Below are 27,123 nucleotides of genomic sequence, written 5' to 3' on the forward strand. Positions count from 1 at the left end.
AATCAGAATAAAGTCCATGCGAGTAATCCTTGTCAAGAAGAAATTTCTTAGCTTATTTTCTCACTTTTATCTTCTTCTGGAGGGTGTGGAGACAAGCTGTCCAAACGTGTCATACCACTATCATATTACATCTTACTAGAGTTGTCCACAAAGAGTTCATTAGCACCTTGGGCAGCAAATTCACTGGCTAGACTAGACTGGCCTGTTGGAAGTGAGAGAGCTCTACTAGCCTTTTCTATCACAAGCAGCAACTGATTTCTGAAACCATGATGCCCCGAGAAGTTTTCCTTTCTTCACATGTCACTACTGCAAGACTCCATCTTTTTCCTCTGTTAATCTTTTCTGAAAGGTTCTCTGGATTTTAAAATAGCAAGAAAGCAGGATTGCCTAGCAAGCAAGACAAACCCTAGCACCAAGGAAGGAAGGAAGGAAAGAAAGAAGGAAGGAAGGAAGGAAGGAAGGAAGGAAGGAAGGAAGGAAGGAAGGAAGGAAGGAAGGAAGGAAGGAAGGAATTCACAGGGACAGATAGTCAACAGGACACCAACACCCCAAGCCTAGAGGTACCCTGACACTACCATGGTATTTCTCCATGTTTCCTGGGAGAGAACTGTCCTTAAGAATCTGAAAAAAAAAATTATATATTCTCCCACAGAAAAACATACATATTCCACCATACTACATTCAAATTATTATCAAGATTGTTTCCAAGAAACCTAAGAGATAGTGGGGTAAAAAATATAAAAATCCTTGATATTTATGATCCACTCTTCTTTAACCTACCAATCAAGTCACTTGGTTAACATTCCCACATTTTTTTCAGAAATATTCAAACAAAATATCCTTTTTAATTTATATGGAGATATAAGGAGAAACAAGTTTTGTTCATAACAAAAGGTATAGAGGAGAGCTGGGAATATGGCCTAGTGGCACAGTGCTTGCCTCGCATACATGAAGAGCTGGGTTCGATTCCTCAGCACCACATATATAAAAAAAGCCAGAAGTGGTGCTGTGGCTCAAGTGGCAGAATGATAGCCTTGAGCAAAAAGAAGCCAGGGACAGTGCTTAGGCCCTGAGTTCAAGCCCCAGGACTGGCAAAAAAAAAAAAAGAGGAAAGAGGTGTGAGGGAGCTGGGGATATAGCTCAGTGGTGAGCACTTACACAGCCCTGAGTCCGATCTCAAGTACAGGAAGAGGGAAAAATGAGAACAAGCAAGCTTTCCTTATTAATCATCTTTAAATAGGAATTATGGGAAGAGGGTCCCTGACTCCACCTAACGTTTTTCCCCAATATGCTCGAGACCCTTGGCTCAACTTCCATCATGAGGGGTAGGGGAAGACAAAAAAAAAACTCTAAATTTTTTTTGACAGTAAATCAAAAATTATTCTTTTATTAAATATTAGTTTTAAAAAAGTCTAGAAAATGTACTCACTGTCTTATGTAAATGTAACCCCTCTGTACATCACCCTGACCAAAAAAAAATTTTTTTTTAAGTCTAAAACTATGGCTTTTATGTCTGGAAACTGTCATGGTCTCCGAATAAGTAAAGTGAACTATAGTTCTACACATAATTGAAAACAACAGCAACAAAAACAGTGTGTACAGAGATAAATATCTGAGATTAAAGTTTTCAGAATCTAATTTAATATGTTCAAGTAGCTTCCTCTGAAACAAAGAATCAAGAATTCTTTTATAAAGCAACAGGGCCAACCAGAGACTTGACCTTGAAACTTTACCATCTAACCTTGGATGTAAATAATTTGAATATCTTGAATGTCTTTCAAGTTAAGTAACAAGCCACTACTACCCTGTTTGTTTTGGATTCCCTTAGGGAAACATAGAACTTGGAGGGTGGGAAGTACAAGACAGTTTGTGAAAGAAAAGTTAAGGCATCCCTTACCTCAACACTATCACCTTAGAAAGGGGTGGGATGGGGCTGTTATGCCATATAAGATGACTTCTATGAGTGAAAAGTGATGGGACATTTGGGAAGGGTCTAAGATGATGAATTTCTGGATTTTCATGCCCAGAGATTTGTGCAAAGCCAAAGTGGCAAGATGTGTTAGAGAGGGCAGCAGAGGTCCCTCTGGGAGAAGGTGGGGTAGGAGAAGGCCAGCCCCCAGCCAGGGAGGAGATAAGGGAAAATGCTATGCAAAGGCAGAAAACGAAGATTAAGAAAGCATTCTCCCTGTCCAGGGAGATAATAATGAAAAGATGAAAGATAAAAGGAAAGAAGGTTTAGAAGCCAAGGGTGCATCCTGGATTCTTTTTTTTTTTTTTGCCAGTCCTGGGCCTTGAACTCAGGGCCTGAGCACTGTCCCTGGCTTCCTTTTGCTCAAGGCTAGCACTCTGCCACTTGAGCCACAGCGCCACTTCTGGCCATTTTCTGTATATGTGGTGCTGGGGAATCGAACCCAGGGCCTCATGTATATGAGGCAGGCACTCTTGCCACTAGGCCATATCCCCAGCCCCCATCCTGGATTCTTAAGAACGAAAACCAACAACCTCAGGGTTTTTAAGTGAAGAGAAAAGGACTGTACGAGATAGGGTGTAAGCAGAGATGCCTGAGATGAAGGCAGAGGCCCTAGGCTTCACAATACTTGACTGGATGGCTTCAATGCTGAGTCTCAGTGATGTCTGCATACTTTGGAGGGTTGCTCTGTGTGTTTAAGAGCTTAGCTGCCAAGCTCAGAATAACCAAGAACAAGCTACAGGGTAAGAAGAATTCAAACACTAGCATGATCAGAGCTAGGATACTTGACAAGCAGCAAAAGTAGGCTAGTCTGGCGATGGAACCAAACCAGAGTAGCTGTGCCACCAAGGCCAAACCCACTCTCCCTTTGCCAGCGAAAAGCCCTGGGAAAAGCTGTCCTTTCTAACCAGGATGGCCTTTCATGTGCAGAAGCCTGAAGACAGCTGGGATGACAGTTCCAGGAAGTTGATGTATTTCTTGGCTTCAGGTGCAGGCTATACCTTGGATAGGGCAGTAACCCATGAAAGCCACCCACCCTACCCTGCCCCCAGCTGGCACAGACTTTGGTAAAATGTGGCCTAGAGCATCATGTCATGCCTTTTAGCATCTGAGCAGACACTGCAAAACTGAGCACCACAAGCTGCTCCAGCTGGATCTGTATTTCTTCTCTTCTGGTGAGGATGGCACAGTCCATGTTCAAAAGAGGTGTATAGAGTGAAAGTGGATGAAGGCCTCAGGAATGCAAGAAGCATTATATTAACCTCCTGTTTATCTCCTGCGCCTCATCTTCTAGCCTCATCACCCACCAGTTACCATGGTTACCTCAGCTCAGTTTCTTACCTCCCGATTGGTCCTCTTGGCTACTGTGTACATGTAATCCCACAGACCAAGGGCTTGTGACTTCAATCTCAAGACACCTCTCACTCTTCCATTAGAGTTAATAATCACAGTGAACAATTTCTGAGTGCTATGTACCACACACCAAGTGCATTGTCTTAATCCTCATAATAATAACCATGTCACTGTAGAGACGAGAAAATTAAGGTTTAGAGGGGTCAAGTCATTTGCCTTTAAAACCCTAGAACTATTATGTGGGAGTTCAGAGTAAATCCTGTTTCTGGACTATATTAAGCTTCTTTTGGACAATAAATGTGACTCCTGGCACAGGGCTCAACAGCACAGATGTGCTCTCTTAGTCACATTCTCTAACTTCTCACAATCTTGGCCTAAACCACTTCTGCTCTTCCAGATATTCAGTGTTTCCCCTTCCATGCTGCCTAGGATGGAGGGGGCATGGGAAAAGAGCACTCTATTGTCCTCTCACCACTACCTACCTCTCTGGAAAGAGGCCCAGACTTAACGCCACTGAGAAAAAAGTTCACTGCAGCAGGCAAAGGCTGCAAAACATTCTCCTTGCTGTGCAAAGGGATGAGGATCTTAACATTCTGTTTGTCTTTTTTTTGTTAGTTTGTTTTTTGTTTTTTTTCTGGTACTGGGGATCGAACCCAGGACATTGCACTCGGTAGGCAAGAACTTTGCCACTGAGCTACATCCCAGCCCAGTCTTCATATTCAGTATCCTCAGATTCTAGAAGCAGGTAGGCAAAGGGAGCAGAAGGCAGGCTTGAGGGTATTTTGAAATCCCTAGCAGCTCAGTTCATTCCAGTGATTCATCCAATGGATCTACCAACATGACACACTCTCCTGGTCACTTCTGGCTCCCGTGGAAATCACATGCAGAGTTTGAACAAAAGGAGTCTGCACTTCAGGTCATAGAGTATGGGGATGATAGGTTGCAACAAAGTCTGACCAGTCTATGATCTGTGTATGTTAGAAGTGGGGGACAGGAGGAGAGGGTGAACGGCTAGACTACATAGATGTAAAGCTAAATAAAATCAATCTTACCAACAGTCTTAGCTAGTCAGCAAAAAAAAAAAAAAAAAAAAAAAAGGTAACTACAGCTGACTTGTGAACACAGCCAACCCAAACAGCACAGGTGCCTCCAATGTAAGATGGTGCTCAATTCCAACAAACTCATGGAAAGTAAAAAAATGCAGCTAATGCACCAAAGCTACTGTATACCCAAGGTTAAGAACATAGAACTAGAGCATTTGTTATTTCCTCTCCTGATCACAGGGCAGATTGGGAGCTGTGCTCACCAAAGGATCAGAGGACCACATACTCCTAGCCAAGAAGAGGATCCAAATTCAAAATTCTTTTTTTTTTTTTTTTTTGGCCAGTCCTGGGGCTTGGACTCAGGGCCTGAGCACTGTCCCTGGCTTCTTTTTGCTCAAGGCTAGCACTCTGCCACTTGAGCCACAGCGCCACTTCCGGCCGTTTTTTTCTGTATATGTGGTGCTGGGAAATTGAACCCAGGGCCTCATGTATATGAGGCGAGTACTCTTGCCACTAGGCTATATCCCCAGCCCAATGATTTTTTTTTTTTTTTTTTTGGCCAGTATTGGGGCTTGAACTCAGGGCCTGAGCCACTGTCCCTGGCTTCTTTTTTTTTTTTTTTTGCTCAAGGCTAGCACTCTACCACTTGAGCCACAGCGCCACTTCTGGCTTTTTCTATATATGTGGTGCTGAGGAATCGAACCCAGGGTTTCATGTATACAAGGCAAGCACTCTTGCCACTAGGCCATATTCTCAGCCCCCCAAATTCAAAATTCTACATATGGTTTCTACAGAGTATATCACGTTCAAGAATTTTTTTTTAATGCACAAGTCAGAGAACTATATCTGGAGAACCATCTGTATTAACATCAAAATCTGGCTGGGGATATGGCCTAGTGGCAAGAGTGCTTGCCTCGTATACATGAAGCCCTGGGTTCGATTCCTCAGCAACACATATATAGAAAACAGACAGAAGTGGCGCTGTGGCTCAAGTAGCAGAGTACTAGCCTTGAGCAAAAAGAAGCCAGGGACAGTGCTCAAGCCCTGAGTTCAAGCCCCATGACTGGCCAAAAAAAAAAAAAAAAAATCAAAATCCATCATTAGAAATGCAAATTCTCAGCCCCTACCCCAAATCTTCAGAAGCAGAAACTAGGTCTAGCAATCTGTATTCATAACTCTCCAGTTCTGAAAAGGGCAAACAACAAAACAAAAATAACAAAACCAAGTCCCAAGAATGTTAATGAAAAGCTTCCTTATAAAAGGTAAGGGTCTTATAGTCAGTGATATTTGACAAAGGAGCCAAAGGGATACAATTGAAAAAAACACAGTCTTTTCAACTATTGGTGCTGGAAAAATTGGGCAGCCATATGCAGAAAACTCAAAGTGGATCCTAGCCTGTCACTATGCACTAACATCAACTCAAATTGGATTAAAGACCTCAAAATCTGACCTGAAACTCTGAAACTATTGTAGGACAGAGTAGGAGAGACACTAGAACTTATAGGCATAGGCAGAACTTCCTGAATATAGAGTCCCAGGGGCACAACAGATTGGAGAAAGACTCAACAAATGGGACTGCATCAAAATAAAAAGTTTCTGCACAGCTAAAGACATAGCTACTGAACTAGAAAGACAGCCAACCAATGGGGAAAAGATCTTCCACAAGCAATGCAACAGACAAAGGTCTAATATCCATCATCTACAGAGAGCTCAAGAAACTAACTCCTTCCAAACCTAATAAGCCAATCATTAAATAGGCAAGGGAGCTCTTGAAGAGAGACTTCACAGAAGAGATAAAAATGGCAAAGAAACATATGAGGAAATGTTCAACATCCCTGGCAGTAAAGGAAATGCAAATAAAAACAACCCTGAGATACCACCTCACTCCAGTTAGAATGGCCTATACTCTGAACTCAGGCAACACAACAACAAATGCTGAAGGGGATGCGGAGAAAGAGGAACCCTACTGCACTGCTGGTGGGATTGTTAACTAGTACAACCACTCTGGAGAATTGTCTGGAGGTTCCTCAAAAAAGCTTAGTATAGACATATCTTATGACCCAGTCATACTGTTCCTAGGCATCTACTTTGAGCAACAGGATCCAGGATATGACAAGGACACCTGCACCTCCATGTTTATCGCTGCTTTGTTCACAATAGCCAAGATATGGAAACAACCTAGATGCCCCACTACAGATGAATGGATCCAAAAAATGTGGTACCTATACACAATGGAATTCTACACAGCTATTAGAAATGATAAAATAATGGCATTCACCAGGAGATGGACAGTTCTAGAACAAATCATGTTGAGCAAGACAAGCCTAGAACTGAGATCAATGGTACATGGTCTCCCTGATATGTGAATGTTAGAAATAAATAACAAAGAGACATGACAAAGAAAGCAGAACCCAGGGTACCAACTCACAGAGAGACCAAAAAAGGTCAGTCTTATAGCCACCAAACTAGAAAGACAGCCAACCATATGGGAAAGGATCTTCACCAGCACAGCAACAGACAAAGGCCTAATATCCGTCATCTACAGAGAGCTCAAGAAACTAAACCCCTCCAAACCCAGTAAACCAATTATTAAATGGGAAAGGGAGCTAAAGAGAGACTTCACAGGAGAAGAGATAAAAATGGCTAAGAAGGGCTGGGGATATGGCCTAGTGGCAAGAGTGCTTGCCTAGTATATATGAGGCCCTGGGTTCAATTCCCCAGCACCACATATACAGAAAACAGCCAGAGGGGGCACTGTGGCTCAAGTGGCAGAGTGCTAGCCTTGAGCAAAAAGAAGCCAGGGACAGTGCTCAGGCCCTGAGTCCAAGCCCAGGACTGCCCCCCCCCAAAAAAAATGGCAAAGAAACATATGAGGAAATGTTCAACATCCCTGGCAGTAAAGGAAATGCAAATAAAAACAACCCTGAGATACCACCTCCCTCCAGTTAGAATGGCCTATACTCTGAACTCAGGCAACAACAAATGCTGGAGGGGATGAGGGGAAAGAGGAACCCTTCTCCACTGTTGGTGGGAGTGCAAATTAGTACAACCACTTTGGAGAACAGTATGGAGGTTCCTCAAAAAGCTCAGCGTAGACATACCCCATGACCTAGACATACAACTCCTAGGCATCTATCCTGAACAACAGGTCTCAGGATATCAAAAAGACATCTGCACATCTATGTTATCACTGCACAATTCACAATAGCCAAAATATGGAAACAACCCAGATGCCCCTCTACAGATGAATGGATCCAAAAAATGTGGTACCTATACACAATGGAATACTACATAGCGATTAGAAATGACAGAATATTGGTATTCACAGGGAAATGGTCAGAACTTGAAAAAATGTTGAGTGAGACAAGCCTAGAACACAGAGAATAAAGGGACATGGTCTCCTTGATATATGACTATTGGGTGGGTGGGGACACTAGAGACCAGGTCTGTGAAACAAAAAGTTCTTGTCAAATGGTATTTCTACAGGTTTGGGTCAGCGACCTTACATTATGTATCTAAAACCAAGCAACTACTAAACATAAAAAGGTCTAAAATAGACCTCTCAGTGGATCACAAGAGCTCAACATCTATGTATATATGATCATATAAGACAAGGATAAGCAAACTCTATTGTTGACGTTATATTTAAAGTTCTAGGTAAATTTCCTTTGGCGTACGCCACGTGGCTACTGTATATGATTTTGGTACACTGGGTATTGTATAGATGCCTACCTGATCTAGGGAAGGGAAAGAAAAATGAGGGTTTAAGATATCACAAGAAATGTACTCACTACCCTATTATGTAACAGTACCCCTTTTGCACAACACCTTGTCAACAAAATTTAATTAATTAAAAAAAAGGGTCAGTCTTGGGAGAAAGGCACCACAAAGTAAACCATAAGCACTAATTCATATGTACATAAATTAATGTCCAGGCAGTAAAGAACTCCAAAGATAAGGAAGCAAAAGACTTCTTCATAATTAGACTTAGAGAATTTAAAGGACCCTATACCCTTTACCTCACACAAGGTGTATACATGCACACATCTGAAAGAAGCTGGGAGGAGGGCACAGAATGAATGGAAAATGGCGGGGGGGGGGGGGATTACAGTAGAAAGGGCCCAACACTGATGAGAACAATCTAAGCAACTCAAGGGCAGCAGGGAGGAGGGAAGAAATTAGAGAAAAAGGAACAAAAGAAATGAAATGTACATGTATATATCATCCAATCTGGAAGGAATTGTTTTACGGTTAATAATCATAGAGGTCATAAGCATTGTAGACTAGATTGACAATGTACATCAAGGGTAAGATTTTTTTTTTTAAATGAAGAAAGCAAAGGGGGTGGGTTGAGGGGTTGGGGGGAGGGAAGGAAGGAGAAAAATGAGGAAGGGGGTAACAAGTATGATAAGAAATGTTAACTACCTTGAGTATGTAACTGTAACTCCTCTGTACATCATCTTGACAATAAAAGTTAAAAAAAAAAAAAGGTGATGTCTATTACCTTCCAGAACAAAAACCGAGGCAAGGGAGCAAAGACTCAGATCTCAATTCTAACTTCGATTTCATTTACCAAAACAAACAAGTAAACATCTAGGCTCTTCAGAAATAAGTGTATGTTGGATACAAGCTTCAGTCAGGGCAGGGTCAGTGTGTAGTGAGTGTAGTGCACAGGTAGCCGACCCTCTTTAGCCTGGTCCTTCCTGCAGCCCTGCATCCTAAAAGCTATCTTTCCAGTAAACAGCACAGACTATGATACTCCCTGAAAAGTTATTTGGAAGGTGCTGTGGAGCAGCTTCCAAATATAAGTCCTTTGGTGGGATTTCTGATGGACTCTCGCTTGCTGCTACTGGGCAATAAGAAAAGTGCAACGAATGGTAGAGAAGAGAGAAGATTTAGGGAAGGCATTGTGGTTCTAGTGGTACAGGACTAGCCTTCAGCAAAATAAGCTCAGGGACAGCACCCGGGCTATAAAGTTCAAGCCCCAGCAACTGATACCAAAGGATGTTTTAAAAAATAAAAATAAAAAAGCCTCAGGTCTACTGCAGTGCCTCTCCATGGGTCCTAAAGACGGAGGGATGGAAAGATGCACGAAGGAAAATCATCCCTACCCTCTGGAATGAGTGTTCATACTGTGATTGTATTTCAAGTGCCCAGCAGTCTAGATCCAGACAGCACTTCACAAGAAACACTACTAACTGATGATGGTCCATGGTCCTTAGGTAGAGGAAGTTAAAATATAAATCCTTTTAAAATAAAAAGCACATTGAAATAAACAAACACAAATAAATGAATGAATAAATAAAAACATTGTCTCTTTTTGGGGAGAGATAGGAGGCTACTGGTCCTGGGCGTGGGTGTTGTGCCTGAGCTGCTTTTGCTCAAGGCTAGTAGTACTCTATCAATTATTGAGCCACAGCTCACTTTCAGCTTTTTTTGTAGTTTATTGGAGATTAAGAGTCCCATGGACTTTCCAGACAGCTAGCTTTAAACAACAATCCTTAGATCTCAGCTTCCTGAGTAGCTACAATTACAAGCATGGGCCACTAGCACCTGGCTCTACAGTCATTTTAACTGCTACATGTAATTTAGTTTTAGCAAGGTTCTGACTAGGAAGACAGGTACTACCAAACATTTTTCTGAGAAATTAAACTGAATAGTTAAAAATGTAAACTACTACTGGGGCTGTGAATATGGCCTAGTGGTAAAGTGCTCGCCTTATATGCATGAAGCCCTGGGTTCGATTCCTTAGCACCACATATATAGAAAAACTGCCAGAAGTGGTGCTGTGGCTCAAGTGGCAGAGTGCTAGCCTTGAGCACAAAGAAGCCAGGGACAGTGCTCAGGCCCTGAGTCCAAGGCCCAGGACTGGCAAAAAAAAAAAAAAAAAAAAGTAAACTACTGGGAATGGGGGGGGTGTGTGGCTCAGTAGTACAGTGTCTACTTAGAGTGCACAAGGCACCAGGTTCGATTCATAGCAAAGATAAAATAAAAATCAAATGTGAATGATGAAAAGGCAGAGAGCTTTACTGGTAGATGCTAGACCAAAACATCATGACAGCCATTCTTCTCCACCTCTCCACAGAGCTCTTGCTTCTTCAGAGGAAACAGGGGCAAAGTCTTGCTCACAGCCTTTCTGAGAGTACATGACTGTGAAGAGCTGATTCCACTGCTTGCAGCCTTCTCTAGGGAGTGGATCTAACTATTGCCAGATTTGGGAGGCCAACACCCAGTTACCACCTGGCAGCCATTTGTCACACAGTGTCCTCCTCTCCTGGGAGGGAGACACAGGCTGCTCTTGGAGTCCAGCCGTGGGAAGAGTAAGTCCCTGGCCCTCTCCCTAGGCAGGGCATACTTTCCTTAAACACTATTTTTTTGCTTGGCCGTGGGGACCTGTTCTTTCATCACTTTCTTGCCTAATTTATCAGAGACCTATATCACACTCCACTCTACCCGAGAAAGGTGGAAGGAAAGGGGACATTGTAGTGGCCAAGGTGGTCTCTGCCTTATCAGGGGAATAACCATGCTGGACAGAAGCAGCAGAAGAGAGACAGGGTAGGGTGCCTTCACTTTCCTCCAGCACAGAAATCTCCTGGGCCAAGGCATGGGGTTATACTTAAAGCCACTGCCCCATCCTACCTTAAGATCTGCTCTGCTGGTCTGTCAAGTAGATACAAGTACAGAAGAGGTGGAGGGGTGGGGGGAAGGGGTGCTCCACAGCATAAGGATATCGCTATAAGAAATGGCAAACTTCATCATAAGTATACTGTGGATCTAATTATGTTTCTTCCAGAAAATTAGCAAGAGGGCATTAGTTATGAGCAGAAACTCTATGCCAGAAATGTATTAGGCACTTTACATATGTTTAAGTGACATCTACTTTATCTGTAGGACACTAGACAGTTCTTCAAGGACAAAGCCAGGATTCTACTCCAAAATCCTTATACCTTCTGCTGTATCACAAAAATGGCTTACAAAAAACCATTCAGATTTTAATAAGCATTTTAATAAGCAAGATCTTAATAAGCAAGCTAGAGGACTGGGAAACTAAAGGAGAGCAAAAAAATAGCTGAAGAAATGAAAGATGCTCAACCCATTAAGAGAAAGAACTGGAGACACGCAAGAGGTGGTGCATACAAAAGCTACAGGGAAAGAGGGAAATACTCAGCCTATGTGTACACTAGAGCAAACATGACATATAGGTGAGAGTATGGACATGCAGCACTGGGACTAACTCTTTAAACCAGAAATTTGAAGGAGAACACCCTTCAGGTGGAATGAGGCCCAGTAAGGTATATGCTTGCTGCCACTGGATGTATTCAACAGAGAAGGGATAACCACTAGTCACAGATGTTACGTAAAAACAACAACAAAAAGTCATTCTCCCAGTAGGTGGAGACCAGGCGAGATGACTCTTCTGCCGTGCTGTACACAGCAGCCATTTCCATAAAACTGTCAGATTCAGAAGCATGATCAAGGATAAAGCAATGTATGGAAGCTTTGTGGTATGTGTATATATGTATGTGTGTGCATGAGAGACAGAGACAGACAGACAGACACAGGCACGGGGTGGGGGGGGGCAGGTGTGCTGGTAGTAGGGCTTGATCTCAGGATCTGGGCCCTGACCTTCAACTTCTTTCGCTCAAGGCTGGGGCACCACCACTTGAGGCACACTTCTGTGTCTGGTTTTTGGTGGTTAACTGGAGATTTAAAAAAAAAAAAAAATCTCACAAACTATCCTGATTGGGCTAGCTTTGAATCAGGGTGTTTAGATGTCAGCCTTCAGAAGACTAGAATGACAAGCATGAATCATGGGTGCCCAGCATGATATGTAATCTTAACTCCTGGCTCACCACCAATAATGCCCCTTAGCTTCAGTTCAAACACTTGGTAAATAGTCTATAATAGCACCTTCTAGTTTGAACTATTGATGTAAAAAATAAAATCTGAGCCTATAAGGCAGTTAAATTTAAATGTAAGTTGTCTTATCACAGATGCAATACAGTAAAAATGCAGTAAAAGAACAGAAAGCTGCTGACACTTGACCTGCTGCATTGGTGTGAGAAGGAAATAAAGCCCATCTGGCTTTGGTGCTGGGCTGAAACAAATCCTGGTCAGTTTCATATTTGCCTAATCAAGGAAGTACGTACCACAGGTCCCACAGGGGCACGGCTCACTCTTCCCTGTGTTCTTCTCTCCCAACCACAGTACAAGATCCAAAGTTTTGCCTGCCTGGCATGCTCAGATTCTAGTCATTGGGTTGTTCTGGACACTTCTATAACAAACAGCACTAAATTATCTTCTGTCACATTTACAGCTTTTAGGAAGAAGCTAGGGTAAAGTTCAATAGCAATTTTCAGAATTTTGGGCAATACCCTGCAACTCTTTCATAGGCCTCAAGGTCAAGGGTTGGCCTTTCTGACAGGGTGCAGAAAGGGTGTGGAATCTCTATAATCTTCCCAAGGAAAAAGCTGAGTGCAAGCTGAGTAAACTCTGGGCAGGTGGCTAACATCTCATCAAATGGGAGCTGCACATTCCCAGAATTCAGAGCATTTGCAGCATGACACTCCTTGGAAAACCAAAATGGTTTTGTGAAAGATAAAATTGTTGTATGTGCGCCCTTTCCCTGACAGCTTTGAGAGGGCAGTGGACATCTCACCCACTGGAAAAGTGGTTGGCTGTGGTCAAATTTTCACAGTGGGTAATAAGACATTACCAACTGTCAGCTGAGAATGACTGTGCTGAGGAATAGTCGTGCCCAGCTTCCGAGGGCCTAATGGGCCACCCTCTGCACAAGGAACTGATAGTCTTTCCTTCCCCCACAACTTGGATTTTACTTCTAAGAAAAGCATTCATCACTGAAGCTGTGAAGCAAACAAATAATGTGAGATGGAGGCAGGTGGTAGGTGTTTATCTCAAGCCAATCAAAACCAAAAACACCAGAAAGAAAAATGGTTTTTCTTAAAACTGAGCAAACTAAATGTGACAACTAAGGGGCAGGATGGGCCTTCCTGACAGCTGTGTGTCAGACTGGGGAAGAGGTAGCATGTTCTGAGTACTAGCAAGCTAGACTAGTAAAGGCCCAGGCGTAGAATTAATGAAGTCCAAAGCTCTGGCCCTGACAAGCTGGGAGGATGATTAGTTCATGACAACTACACTGCCTGGGAAGAGGGTTCTAGCCATGCGGCTGGGAAGGCTGACCCCTCCCCCAGGCCAGGTATAAAACAACTCCAAGTCCTCAAAGCATAGTGGTTCCTTTGCATTAGGATGAGCTCCCATCAAGCACTTGGTATGCCTAGGCTCTTAAATGTGGGTTTACATCTTATAACCAAAGCCATAATACAGGCTCCTAAACTTCCCCAAAATGTTACAAAGAATAGGAAGGGGGTAGGGGTCGGGAAGATAACCCCAGTGGGACACATCTCTTTAAGACTCTTCTTATAACGGAGTAGTGACTTTTGGTCAGTACCAAAAACACATCTGAGAGAAAAGAGGGGCCTCCCACTGCTGGAAGAGCTACCAGAGTCTCAACCACCTAGGACATGGGCACCTGCATGCTCATTTGCCCAGGTCAAGGAGGGCCTATTTGTGTCTACCTGGTGGTCCCCAAAGGCCAGACACCACACAATCTTTGTGGTACATAGATTCAGATGCCCAACCTATTGCCCATTTAAATGATTAAGTAACATAAGCATTTCTAATTTAAATAACAAAAGAAAACTGACCTCTGCCAATATTTTCATGACAAGAAAATGCCTTAGCATGTTTGTGGAATCTAGTCCTGCTTCTCAAAAAGTTCTTAAAGACAGGGCTGGGGATATGGCCTAGTGGCAAGAGTGCCTGCCTCGTATACATGAGGCCCTGGGTTTGATTCCCCAGCACCACATATACAGAAAACGGCCAGAAGTGGCGCTGTGGCTCAAGTGGAAGAGTGCTAACCTTGAGCAAAAAGGAAGCCAGGGACAGTGCTCAGGCCCTGAGTCCAAGGCCCAGGACTGGCAAAAAAAAAAAAAAAAAAAAGTTCTTAAAGACAATCACAAGGGAAGGGGTGACATTATTCAAAAAGAAAGGTATTCTTTACCTGACTTACGTCACTGTAACCCCTCTATACATCATCTTTATAACAAGTTTTTTTTTGTTTTTTCTGTTTTTTTTTTTTTTTGGGTACTGGGGATTGAACCCAGGATGTTGCACTTGCTAGGCAAGTGCTTTGCCACTGAGCTACATCCCAGCCCCCAAACAAGTTTTTTAAAAGACAAAGAGACAGTCATAAAGCCAAGCCATCTCTTGCTTACCGCCCCTCCCCCCTTTAATTTACTTGGATGCTTGTGATAAAGGAATTCTCATGTTGTTTCAGATAAAACATACCTACTCTTTCCTTTTATCTTTCCTTAACAGTTTGCTATCCAGTGATAGGAGGGGCCTGGCCTCCAACAGTCCACTTTTATCTCCCACTGACCACTTGAGCCAAGGGCTGGACTTCCTGTAGCTCACCCAAGGGGCTGTTTGACTTGTTTCAAATACTGCCTCCAGAACTATGGCATAATGACTGAGCAGAAACTACCCAGCATGTACTTTGGCTCCAACTTTAACAGCCTTGCAGTCAAATGAAGCAGCACTCCCTATGTCCCAGTGTGCTAGAGACATACCACTTCGAAGAAAAGATCTTGCTTTGTAGGTTCATTCATGTATTTGTTTTTTGTTTGCTGCAAATACAAGAGCTATCCTCATTGAAGTCCAGAAACACCAGAAGTTAGTTAAGTAGCTAAAGTCAAGTATAGAGTACAATGCTATTCTTTTTTTCTCAGATAGGGTCTCACTATGGCTTTGAACTTGCAATCAACCTTACTCAGCCTCCCAAATATTGGGATTACAGTATAAACAACACTTTTGTGCCTAGCTAGATTATAATTTTTAAAAATAATTTAGTAACAAGGAATATTGTTCTGTAACCACTTTGAAGCAGACCAGGACAGCCACATGCTTGTTTATACATACAACTGGCCTAGAATACAATGAACCTCTGGATTGTCAGATGAGATCAGACTGATCTTTTTAAAAAAAATTTTATGGTGGTGGTACTGTGTTTTGAACTCACAGCCTTACTCTGGCTAGGCAGATCTCTACCACCGAGCGATGTATCCAGCCTTGCTTTTTCTGATAATTTTGGACATAGAACCTAGTGAACTTTTCTGCTAGCCTGGTTTAGCTAGAATCATGATCCTCCAGGTCTCAGCCACCTAAGCATCTAGAATTGCAAGTGTGAGCCACAGGTGCATGGTCAGACTGTGATCGTTGATGGCCTTCCCCCTAACTCTGTGCCTAAGACTAGGAGGATGCTTGGATGTTCTACAGTCCAGTACTTCTATTTATTTATTGTTAATCACTTTCTGGTCAATATCCAAGATTCTGAATAGCAGCAAAACCCAATTCTTACATACCACTTAAGGCAGTTGGAACTTGGGTATGTCACTTAGAGTATGGGTCAATCAGTGACCAGAAGCCCCTGACTCATTGCATATGAGTGCCATTTTCTTTCTTCCCCCCGCCCCACCTTTCTTACTTTCTTGTTTGCTTGCTTGCTTTCCTTCTTTTCCTGGTTCTGGGGCTTAAACTCAGGGCCTGGGCCCTTCCCTAAGCCTCTTTGTGCTCAAGGCTAGTGATCCAGCACTTGAGTCACAGCACCACTTCTGACTTTTTCTGAGTAGTTTATTAAGAGTCTCATGGACCTTCCTGCCTGGGCTGGCTTTAAACTGGAATCCTTAAGTCTCAGCCTCCTGAGTAGCTAGGATTACAGGTGTGAGACACCAGCACCTGGCTCATGAGGTTAGTTCAAAAGATGATAAAACTGGGAAAATTGGTTGTTTGGAATGTTTCCCCCAGATAAGAGTTCTTTCTGGGGTATAAGGACTCTTTCTAAAATCAATTAAAGGACAAGAGAATATGGCCTAGTGGTAAAGTGCTCACTTCATATACATGAAGCCCTGGGTTCAAGTCCTCAGCACTACATATATAGAAAAGGCCAGAAATGGTACTGTGGCTCAAGTGGTAGAGTGCTAGCCTTGAGCAAAAAGAAGCCAGGGACAGTGCTCAGGCTCTGAGTTCAAGCCCCAGGACTGGCAAACAAAAGAAAGGATGAGAAACATCTTTGACCAAATACCTTTCAACTCCTCAGAGATAAGAAGACTGGATAAGAGAAAGAAGTTGAGGGCAGCAGGGATCGTTGGTCAAGACATGGTGTGGGGGACACGTGACAAACAAAGCTTCTTATAGGCTGAGTCCACAATTCCAATTTCTATGTACTCCTGAATGCAATACTGATCTGTCTGTCTCCTTTATATCAAGCTAAAGACAGAAAGATAGAATGCCAGCAGTGAAGACACTCCATTCCATGTCTTTCTGTGGGCCCTCTCCTGCAGTCAGGGGTTATGGGAGATTGGGAGTCAGCTAACCAGTTCAGGACCACCAGTCAAGAGCATGCATTATTCAGCATCCTTAATTTCCTCCCAGCCATGAAACCAGGAACAACCTGTACAGACAAAGAAAATAGAAAACTTGCGAAACAATGGCATCTACCATGCTTGTCAAATATGCCTGAGGAAAACTTTTTCAAAGTCCTTGAAGATGCTTCATTACAATTCTGGAAAGAAAACAGTCTACTACACCCGGGTGCACACATGGTCACACAAACTCAACTTCATGCTCTGCCGACTCTACAACTAAAATGTACAAATCAAAATTTCTCAAGAGAACGGCGTCAAATGATTTAGCATTGTAACTGCATTTCCAAAGTATGTAAGAAGCTAGTATGTTCTAAATCTGAAAGAGAATTTTATTTTCCTAAGGGGAAAAAGAAAACAAAACACACACACATAACAAAGCATAGGAGGGTGGACAGGTGTGGACCTGGAAGTTGAGGCAGGAGTTTTAAGACTATCCTTGGATACATAGGAAAACTGTTTTCAGAAATAAAAACCAAACCAAAATAAATAAAAACAAAGGTCTGATAGCCACAGTGAAAAAGTTATTTGTAGGGATGACAGGAATATTTAAAGCAAAAAACGACATACACATACACACACACACACACACACACACACACACACACACACACAACCATCTTATTATTCCTTATAATTCATTTTTAATTCTATGATCTGGTCTAGGCAAGAATAATCCTTTCAAGAATCCCCACAAGAAACAGCTAGTTGTGGTGATGACTTTTTTGTATCCTTGTCTCATGCACAAGTTGTTTGGTTTTGTTTTTGTTGCCAGTCCTGGGGCTTGAACTCAGGGCCTTAGCACTGTTCCTAGCTTCTTTTTGCTCAAGGCTAGCACTCTGCCACTTGAGCCACAGCGCCTCTTCCAGCTTTTTCTACATATATGTGATGCTGAGGAATCGAACCCAGGGCTTCATGTATATGAGGTGAGCACTTTACCACTAGGCCATATTCCCAGCCCTCATGCACAAGTTGTAAAAGTACTGTACCACTGGTTCTAATGATACATTTAAATTACACACCCCACATTTATAGTCAAATATTATTAACAATCACATTAGGCAAAGTTTCCTTAAAACGATTTTTTATTATAGAAAAAGGAGAAAACAAAGGAACATTGGCCTTTAAACTTCCAGTTTCTTTGTGTTCATTATTTCATGGCTTAAAATACCAAGCATTTCTTTCATTTTAGAAAAGAAAAAAAGGGGCAGACATCTTTTCACTTTCCTGGAGTTGGAGCTTCAGGTCTATTCTTTGCACTTTTGAAGTTGATCCAATCCGAAGCCTAAGAGAGGGAACCAGAAACATGTGCCTTCTCTGTGAGGTGCTAAAGTTAGTTTCTCAATGGCTGTGCAGCAGGGGTTTATAATTTTAATCCTTGGGAGATGGAGATCAGAAGGATAGGGTCTAAGGCCAGTCTGGGCAAAAAGTTCATGAGAATCCCCACATATAAACCAATAGCTATGTGAGAGGTAGCATGTGCCTGCAGTCCCATCTATACTGGAGGCTGAAATTGGGATGATCAAGGTTCTAGTCTGGCCCAGACAAGACATTCACAAGACCCTCATCTCAATAGAAAAGGCTGTGTGTGGTAGTGGCATACCTATCATCCAGGTATGATAGGAAGCATAAACAGGAAGATCTTAGTCCATCTGGCCTGGGCACAAAATAAGACCCTATCTCAAAAATAACCAGAGCAAAGGGGCTAGCAGCACAGCTCAGCCAATAGAGCATCTGACTAACAAACATGAAGCATTAAGTCCAAACCCTGATATCACAAATTAAAATAAGATTATAAAAAGTAGTTGCTTAAAATGTCTGGTACTAGGGCTGGTAATATGGCTTAGTGGTACAGTGAAGCCCTGGGTTCAATTCCTTAGCACAACATTATAGAAAAAGACAGAAGTGGTGCTGTGGCTCAAGTGGTAAGAGTGCTAGCCTTGAGCAACAAGAAGCCAGGGACAGTGCTCAGGCCTGAGTTCAAGCCCTAGGATTGGCAAAAAAAAAAAAAAAAAAAAAAAAATCCTGTACTGTTCTGTGCCATAGATGGAGGGCATAATCAGTGTGGAAACTGAGATAGGGTGCCAGTCATCCTCAGGCACTAGAGTCCACAAAGCTTCTAGATGTAAGAACCACCAAGTGATGTAAGACAGAGCTCCTGGCTCACAGGCTGGGCAAGAAAGAGAGAGTAGACACAAAGAGCCAAGTTTCAATCCAAAGGAAAGTGGAGCATGAGCCAAACACTTTAAAGCTGTAGGGCTCACCAGAGGTAAGAGTCATTGAGCATGAGGGCAGTAGGGCAAAGGCAAACCAGAGCATGAAGAAAGTACCCAGCTAACAGCCAAATACTCACAACAGAAAACACAGCTTGGAGAAAGTATGCCTTCCTGAATGTCTTCATTTTCACCATTTCCTAGAGAATGTGAAACATCAGATATTTGCTGAGTTTCTCATAAATTTGTTTAGGTTAAAAAAAAACTTTTTAAAAATGAGGTGATAAAGACAGTAGGATGGTTGAAATTGTTTCTTTATGCTTTTATTGGCAAAAGAAAGAAAAAGTCAACTGCAAATACTTTGCTTTGTTTTTGGCCCCTGAAAACAAGCCCTCAGGGAGCCACCAGCAGTAGAGCTGCACACTGTAAGAAAGAAGGGAGGTAGGTGGGAGGGGGGAAATGACAAACCTAGGGCTGGCAGAATGACCCAGAGGTCAAGATTCCTCAGAGGGATGAAATTTATCCTGCCACTATGGAAATCCATGGAAGGGTTTGTTTTGTTTTAAAGCCTTGGATTAAAAAAATTTATCCATATTTTAACAAGTTTTGAATGGCAGTCTAAAAATTGGAAATTTAGATACATAACCTAGATAGTTTAAGGGGGAGACATGAAAGGAGAGGAGCATGATGGAGAGAAGAGTGATGGGAGGGCCTCAAAGCCAGAGTAGTGTCCTCTATGACCCTGGGCTGTCAGCATTAAACATCACAGTTGCCTTAAGGCAGCTAAAGGAGGTGGGGACAATTCCTCACAGGATAAAAAATATGGAACGGAAGGCAGAATGGTATTTGTTCTACAGTAGGGTGATTAAGAGCTTTGTTTTGAAGAAAATCTACAAATAAATGCCCATAATGAGAAAGGAGATGGGAAAAACAGGTCTGGGAGGAAGTGGATAAAGAGGGCAAGTAGGCTCTGGAATACAGAAAGATAAGATGCTGGTGCAGGCCGGGGGCAGGTGGCTCCCACCTGTAATCCTAGCTACTTAGGAGGCTAAGATCTGAGGATTGAGGTTTGAAGCCAGCCTGGGTAGGAAACTCCCTGAGATTATCTCCAATAAACTACTAAAAAAAAAAAAAAAAAAAAAGTGGTGCTATGGCTCAAGTGGTAGAGCACTATGGGTGAAAGAAGGTATGGGACCGTGCCCAGGCTGAGTTCAAGCCCCAGTACCAGCAAAAACAAACAAAAAAACACTCAACACACACATTCATATAAATATATGTTATGAAGACTGGGGATGCAGCTCAGCGGTAAAAACTTACCTAGCATGTGCAAGGCCCTAGGCTTGCTCTGCTGTACCAAAAGTCAGACATAGATAGATCATGAGTGGCTGATATGTATGTGTATGTGGGGGAGGGTGTGTCTAAAATGGCTTAACTTACCCAAGGTCACAAGCCCACCCAATACTTCACCAAATAAACTTAGGAAGCTCAAGGCCAGCCTGTTCTAAACAAGGAGATCTTTTCTATACAAACAAACAAACAAACCCACTACATCAAAATACCCCATACAAAGCCAGAGCTCACTAGCCCTAAGCCCCTCCCAAAAGCTCTCCAATAACCAACAGTCTAGGAGCATAGTATATTAGCATTGTGGTCGCCAGTCTTTGCAAATTAGTTTTGTAAACAAGACAGTTTTTATATCATCTAGGAAAATAACTCAAAAATTAGAAACTTAGGAGAAAAATAAAACCTATCGCTTTCTTTTTCGAAGAGCCTATCACATCAATAAACAAGTTAGAGACTGCTAGATCAAAGTTTATTAAAGCATTGTCTGGCATTGTCTGGTGGATGACTGTGATCTCTAGCTGTGGCATCCACATGTGAAATGTGATTAATGTGACTTAGGAATTAAGTTTATTACCTGCCAGTACATTCATCACTTACAATCCTTCTGCCCTAGCCTTCAGAGTGCTGGGACTACAGGCATGTGCCACCACCCAATTTAGGAATTCTAACTTTTATGTGATCGTGGTGTTCAGTATGTACTATGTGCAAAATGAACTATGCAAATTGTGGGCAGGGATAGAAGGGGGAAACTGAGGAAGAGCAAAGGAAGGGGTGACAATGTCCAGAAATGTATGGATTACCAGAATTGTGAAATCCTGTACACCTTAATAATAACAATTAAAAAAAACCTTGTATGTGTTCTTGGATCTAAAACAGCTAAACATGAATAGTGTCTGTTGCTTGGGATAGGGTAGTCTATGGTACTTTTCTGTCCAGTAATCTGGGATTACTATATTGTAGTTCTTGTTTGCTCTATGGTTTTTAAACCCTGAGGTGGGGGGAAAAATGTCTAGCATGGTCTTACCTGTAGGTAGGGAAGGGGGAGTTGGTAGTTCCCAGGAATATCTTACTTTGCTCCATACTTATTATGAGTTTCAGTATGTAGAGGAAAACAGCCCTGAAACCAACAAGAGTTAAGCAGGATGACCTCTGCCTGATGAGTCATCCCCACCCTGCCCCATCTATGCCAAGCCTTCTAAAATCTGGTCCCACATCAAACATAAAGGTCTGTGTGAAAACATGGAAAAATGTTTATAAGGCAGGTGGGGGTCTGAGGGTGTAGTTCAAAGATAGAAGACACTTGCCTAGAAACTCTAGGCCTTGAGCTTGATTCCAAGTATTGCAAAAATAAGTAAAAAATAATAATAATAAGCGCGTTGATATATTTAAATATCAACAAGGCTACCTAAAACGAAATATTCTGAAGATATGACAGTTAAAATATATAAATAAAACTTAATGCCCTGTTAATTTTTTAATAAAATTATTTTTAAGAATATACAATAAGCTGGGTACTGGTGGCTCATGCCTGTAATCCTTGCTACTCAGAAGACTGATATCTGAAGGTCCTGGTTCAAAGGCATCCCAGGCAGGAAAGTCCAAGAGACTCTGTATCTCCAATTAGCCATCACAAAGTAAAGCTGTGTCTCAAATGGTAGGGTGCTAGCCTTGAGAGAAGAAGCTAAGGAATAGTGTCCAGGCCCTGAGTTCAAGCTCCAGGACTAGCACAGAAAACACAACAATGAAAAAAAAAACACACCATAGAAACAAACAAAAAACCACTTAGGTGATGTGGTGTGTGCAACTGTAATTCCAGTACTGGGGGAATGAAAAGTTCAAGGAGATAATGGGTTGAAGGGTACATATAGACCCTGTCTCAGGGTCCAAAATTCAATCCTTCTTAAGATATAGAAGGGCTCCTAGCCTGTCCTCCCCAATCTACAAAAAATTTAGGAACACAGTAGATCTTGGTTTTATCTCACTCTACATGTAGTTAACACCTACTAGGTAAACTAACATATTCAGCTTGATAATCATTGCTGTATAGATATGTGTCATATATAGCCCAAGTGCCATAACCTGTAGGCCTTCTACAAATTTTACAAAGCTGGGGAAGTCATAAATTGTATCTGATTTTCAAGAAAGGTTAGAATGATACTGGTAGTTTTGGCCTCCTCAGACTGTATTCCATTTTCAGAGAGCTAAGGTGACACAAAGGCTTTTTTTGTTTTGTTTCTTGCTTTTTCTGGTATTGGGTATGGAACTCAGGGACAGCAGGAGTTCGACGACTGAGCCACACCCCTAGCCTCCAAACGCTTTTTCATTACAATTACTATCTCCAGTGTAAGGAAGGCCCTAACAATAAATGACAACACTATCAACACCAAACCTAACCTCTTTTTTCTTGTGAATATAATATGAAACAAACCATAGAATTCATTTAATACCATTAGGGACATATGACAATAAACACACTAATAATTGAATACATGCTAGTCCAATCAGTTTCCAATTCCCTCTCCATGAGAGGCATAACTATAGTAATTTTAAAACAGAATCATCTTCATAGAAAGAAAAGGAAGAAACAGAAAGAAAGGGGAGACATCACAGTGAGTTCCAGCTCTGTCACTGCCTTTGTATAGTTTGACTTTACTCTAGTTATTTCAAACTTCTTGCTGGGTCTTAATGGAAATTATTAGATTAAAACTTTCTCTAGACCTTTAGCAGTGCCTAGCTGTAAATATGGTCCCCACAGTTGATTTTTATAATCTCAAAGAGGTCACAGAGTTCTCAACTGGAAGAAGTCTGTTTTGGAATTAACAAGAGGTAATGGGGGCCTAAGAGAACCTTTTAAGTGGAAGCCAAGAATTAAAAATGACTTTCCTTAAATTCAGAATAACTCTTTTTACTTAAATTGCAATGTATACACAGACGGTAACAGGAGAAAATACATCCATCATAAAATTCAACAGTATCAAGGAAGAGAAAGGAGACATGACTGCTGGGGAGGTTGAGCTGACTTGATCCTTGCTTTCTCATGCATCCTTTGAAGAAAAAGACTAACCATTTTTTTCCTTGCCTTCAATTGTCAAGAGTTTAAAAAAAAAAACCTACCTGGAAATCGACACTGGAAACCCTTTTCACCAAGATGGCGCCGAAAGCAAAGAAGGGAGCTCTGGCCCCTCCTAAAACTGAAGCCAAGGAAAAGGCTTTGAAGGCCAAGAAGGCAATGCTGAAAGGTGTCCACAGCCACAAAAAGAAAAAGATATGCACTTCACCTACCTACGGTGGCCCAAGATGCTGTGGCTCCAGAGACAATCCAAATATCCTCAGAACATTGCCCCGAGGAGAAAGAAGCTTGATCACTATGCTGTCATCAAGTTCCCCCTGACCACTGAGTCAGCCATGAAGAAGATAGAAAGCAACAACACACTTGTGTTCATTGTGGGTGTCAAGGCCAATAAGCATCCAGCAAGCATCAGATCAAACAGGCTGTGAAGAAGCTCTGTGACAGTGATGTGTCTAAGGTCATTACCCTGATCAGACCTGATGGAGAGAAGAAGGTATATGTTCGGCTGGCTCCTGGTTATGATGCCTTAGATGTTGCCAACAAAATTGGAATCATCTAAACTGAGTCCAGCTGGCTAATTATATACATTTTTTTCCACCATCAAAAAAAACCTGCCTGAAGAAATAAATGGATCTTCCACATTTCTTCCAATAACTTGGGAATACTCTAAGGTCCTCAAACATTTTTTTCTGATGATAGAAATGCATGTTGGTTACTTCCTTGTTGATCTACTAACAGACTGGGGTCAGAGGGACCACTCATGAGCTCACTACTTAGGTGGGGCAAAAACCAAAACCAACCAAAACCTGGGAATCATGTGTTGTCCACAGAACACATTTGGGTCCAGCAGAAACTGAGATTGGTATGGGCTGATATGGTGGACATGGAGAGGTGTGGAGACAGGAAAGTGGGAGCCGATACCTAGAAAGAACTAGGTACTGCTTAAGGGTGGGGATGATTATAGAGAGTGGGGGGTGGGGGAAAATTATGGGGAGTTGGGAAAGCTGGGCTTGGGTCTGGGACAGTGGGGGCTGTGTGTAGGCTGAGAAAGATGACAAGAGTTTTCAGAGAACTTGTTTGGACATGGGTTTAGAAATACAGGGAAAGAAGCCCTGGCTAGAAATGGGAACAAAGGGAATAGAGAGGGAAATGTAAACCAGACCAGCTTTCAAAGAGATGCAGAATCCTGGGAGCCGGCTTGAAAAAGAACAGATGGAAAGGACAAAAATCTCTCTTGCTATAGGCAGGTGGCTTCAGGATACTACAATAGTGACTGGAAAGTTACCATGGCTAAGGAGGTTGGACTAAATTATGTCCTAGAGACTCTGTATGTGACAAAATGGGGAGGGAACAAGAAAGTAGTGTGGGGGCTGGGAAAATGACCAAGTGGCAAGAGTGCTTGCCTCCTACACATGACGCTCTCGGTTCGATTCCCCAGCACCACATATATGGAAAACGGCCAGAAGGGGCGTTGTGGCTCAGGTGGCAGAGTGCTAGCCTTGTGCGGGAAGAAGCCAGGGACAGTGCTCAGGCCCTGAGTCCAAGGCCCAGGACTGGCCAAAAAAAAAAAGAAAGTAGTGTGGATTAGTTGATGAATGCTTGAGATGGACCCTGAATCAAGAACAAGACACAAAAAACACCCCTGTTTAGGAAGAAGAGCTGCAGGAATGAGTCCTCAACAGGGAGAAGAAGGCAATATACAGTAAGTGGGAATTACATTCGTGGGGAGTGAACAGAGTTGCCTGAGTGGAGAGTTGCCTGAGTCTAGACCAGGGAAGCACAATAAGGAACTCTATTGGGCCCAAAAGCCCCTTTTCTAGATGGTCTTAATCTGAAAGACACAGCAATCAAATAGTTTACTAATTAATCTCTAGAAAACAGGCAGTTGCCCCATGCTGTATGTAATAGAGAAAAGGGGTGAAGGGTTTGATGTTTTTAGAACCAAAAGACACAGGGGGATGACAGAGATAGCTCAGTGGCAATCAGATATAAAGAGTTCCTACCAAAGACCAGGAAAGATGACAATGAACTATTAAGGTTTTATACAGAGAGGTTAACATTTCATAAGTCAGGTAATGAGTGTATTTCATTGTGGACATTATCACCCCTTCCTTTGCTTTCCCCGTTTCCTCCTCCCATCCCTGCCCACAAGTTGCATAGTTCACTACTGAGTATTACACCTACATTTGTTCATCCTTGCCCCCTCTATTTCTGAATGCTTCCCTTATCCGCCTAAAGACAGAATAACAAAACAAAAACAATAAGCAAAACCAAACATACCACCACTACCACCAAACCCATGGTTCACTTGACTTTCTGGCTTATAGCTGTTCAGCATTTTGTTGCTAGTTAATTGGAAATGGATTCTTGTGGACTTTTCTGTCCAGGTTGGTTTCAAACCATGAGCTATCAGCCTCTTGAGTAGCTAGGATTATAGTTGCGAGCTCTTGGTACTCAGGTGTCAGCTGTTTTTTGTTTTCTAAAAAATTCAGCTCTTTTTACTTTTGTTTAGATTTGACTCAAGATTATCTACACCTCTTCAATCATCTACACCTCTTATGGAGTACCTAAGCAAATTAAACCATTTAAGTGATGAAATAAAGTGATGAAGGGAAAGGAAGTGGATGGTGCTTTAAAACAACATATCCAAATGGCTTTCCTTCCCCCACCACTTCGCTAACATCTTGTTGTCAATTACTAAATGCCAAGACTGCAAACTCAAGAAAATTGTCTCAAAGGAAAATTCTGCCTTCTGAATGTTAAAACCCCTACTTAAGTCCTAACTTGCAGAAATCTAAAAATTTCAGCAATCCAGGAATGAAATAACATATACAGTGCTATAGGAACAGCTATAGCTGTTCCCAGCCAACATGAAACTCGAAAGGGGTGATGCTATCTTTATCTTTCACCTAGAGTCAAAGCCTGTACTGTCCCTGGCAGAAATGACAAGGAGCTGTTTCAGCTCTAGTCTGGGAAGCAGAAGACAGACTGAGCAAGAAAATGCATAGTAAGACTCCTAAACAACAACAAATAGTAAAACCAACTGGAAGAAAGAATATGCAGTTAAAGCACTATAAAGTTTTTTTTTTAATGCAAGAAAACAGAAGTTCTCAATGATGTTTGGAACTTTTTTTTATTTTAATCAATTCAAAGTTTCAAATGATGAGATGACCTCCATGTAATTTTACTAGATTCTTCATGTGGCTGAGAACCATTTCTCCAGTTTCTTGGAGGGAAAAAACACATTGTCTATCAATAGAAGTCTGACTCATGAAGACTTTATAGAAGTCAAAAGATGAAACCTAGACACAGATGATCATCTCAGGGAGGGCACATGGATGAAGGAAAATGAAAGACTAGAGAATAATCAAAAGAGGCTATGAAAACTAGGTCTCTTTCCTAAATGGGGAGGTTGCACATGGGTTAAGAAAATGTTCTTGTAATGTAATCTGCCTCACTCTGAAAAACAAACCACTTCCCACTAGCTCTCTGGTTCTACCTCTTACAACTTCATTCTACTTATTTTTCAGTTTTGAATGACTGAGCAACTGCTGCCTGGACATGTAGCTCCATGATTGGTCAACTCTGCTACTAGCCCAGCATATATGTTAAATGCCAACGAATGACACTC

The 27,123-nt window shown here is 42.1% G+C and overlaps 1 protein-coding gene and 1 pseudogene across 9 annotated transcripts in view; one reads left to right on the forward strand and one right to left on the reverse strand.

Annotated features, from left to right (window-relative positions):
- The window catches only part of Rreb1 (ras responsive element binding protein 1), a 153,918-nt gene that overhangs the window by 78,627 nt on the left and 48,168 nt on the right, over positions 1 to 27,123 (reverse strand). Inside the window, exon 1 of one of the 9 annotated variants that reach the window (XM_048348557.1) lies at positions 16,818 to 17,266. The exons of 7 other annotated variants lie outside the window; for them this stretch is intronic. The gene's annotated coding sequence lies outside the window, so the exon portion shown is untranslated. Of the gene's footprint in view, positions 1 to 15,806; positions 15,829 to 16,817; positions 17,267 to 27,123 lie in introns of those variants that run through there. One more of the 9 variants, XM_048348558.1, reaches the window with a different exon arrangement.
- LOC125353093 lies at positions 22,807 to 24,841 on the forward strand (annotated as a pseudogene).

The sequence above is a fragment of the Perognathus longimembris genome, chromosome 6, assembly GCF_023159225.1.
Source record: "Perognathus longimembris pacificus isolate PPM17 chromosome 6, ASM2315922v1, whole genome shotgun sequence".
Lineage (NCBI taxonomy): Eukaryota > Metazoa > Chordata > Mammalia > Rodentia > Heteromyidae > Perognathus > Perognathus longimembris.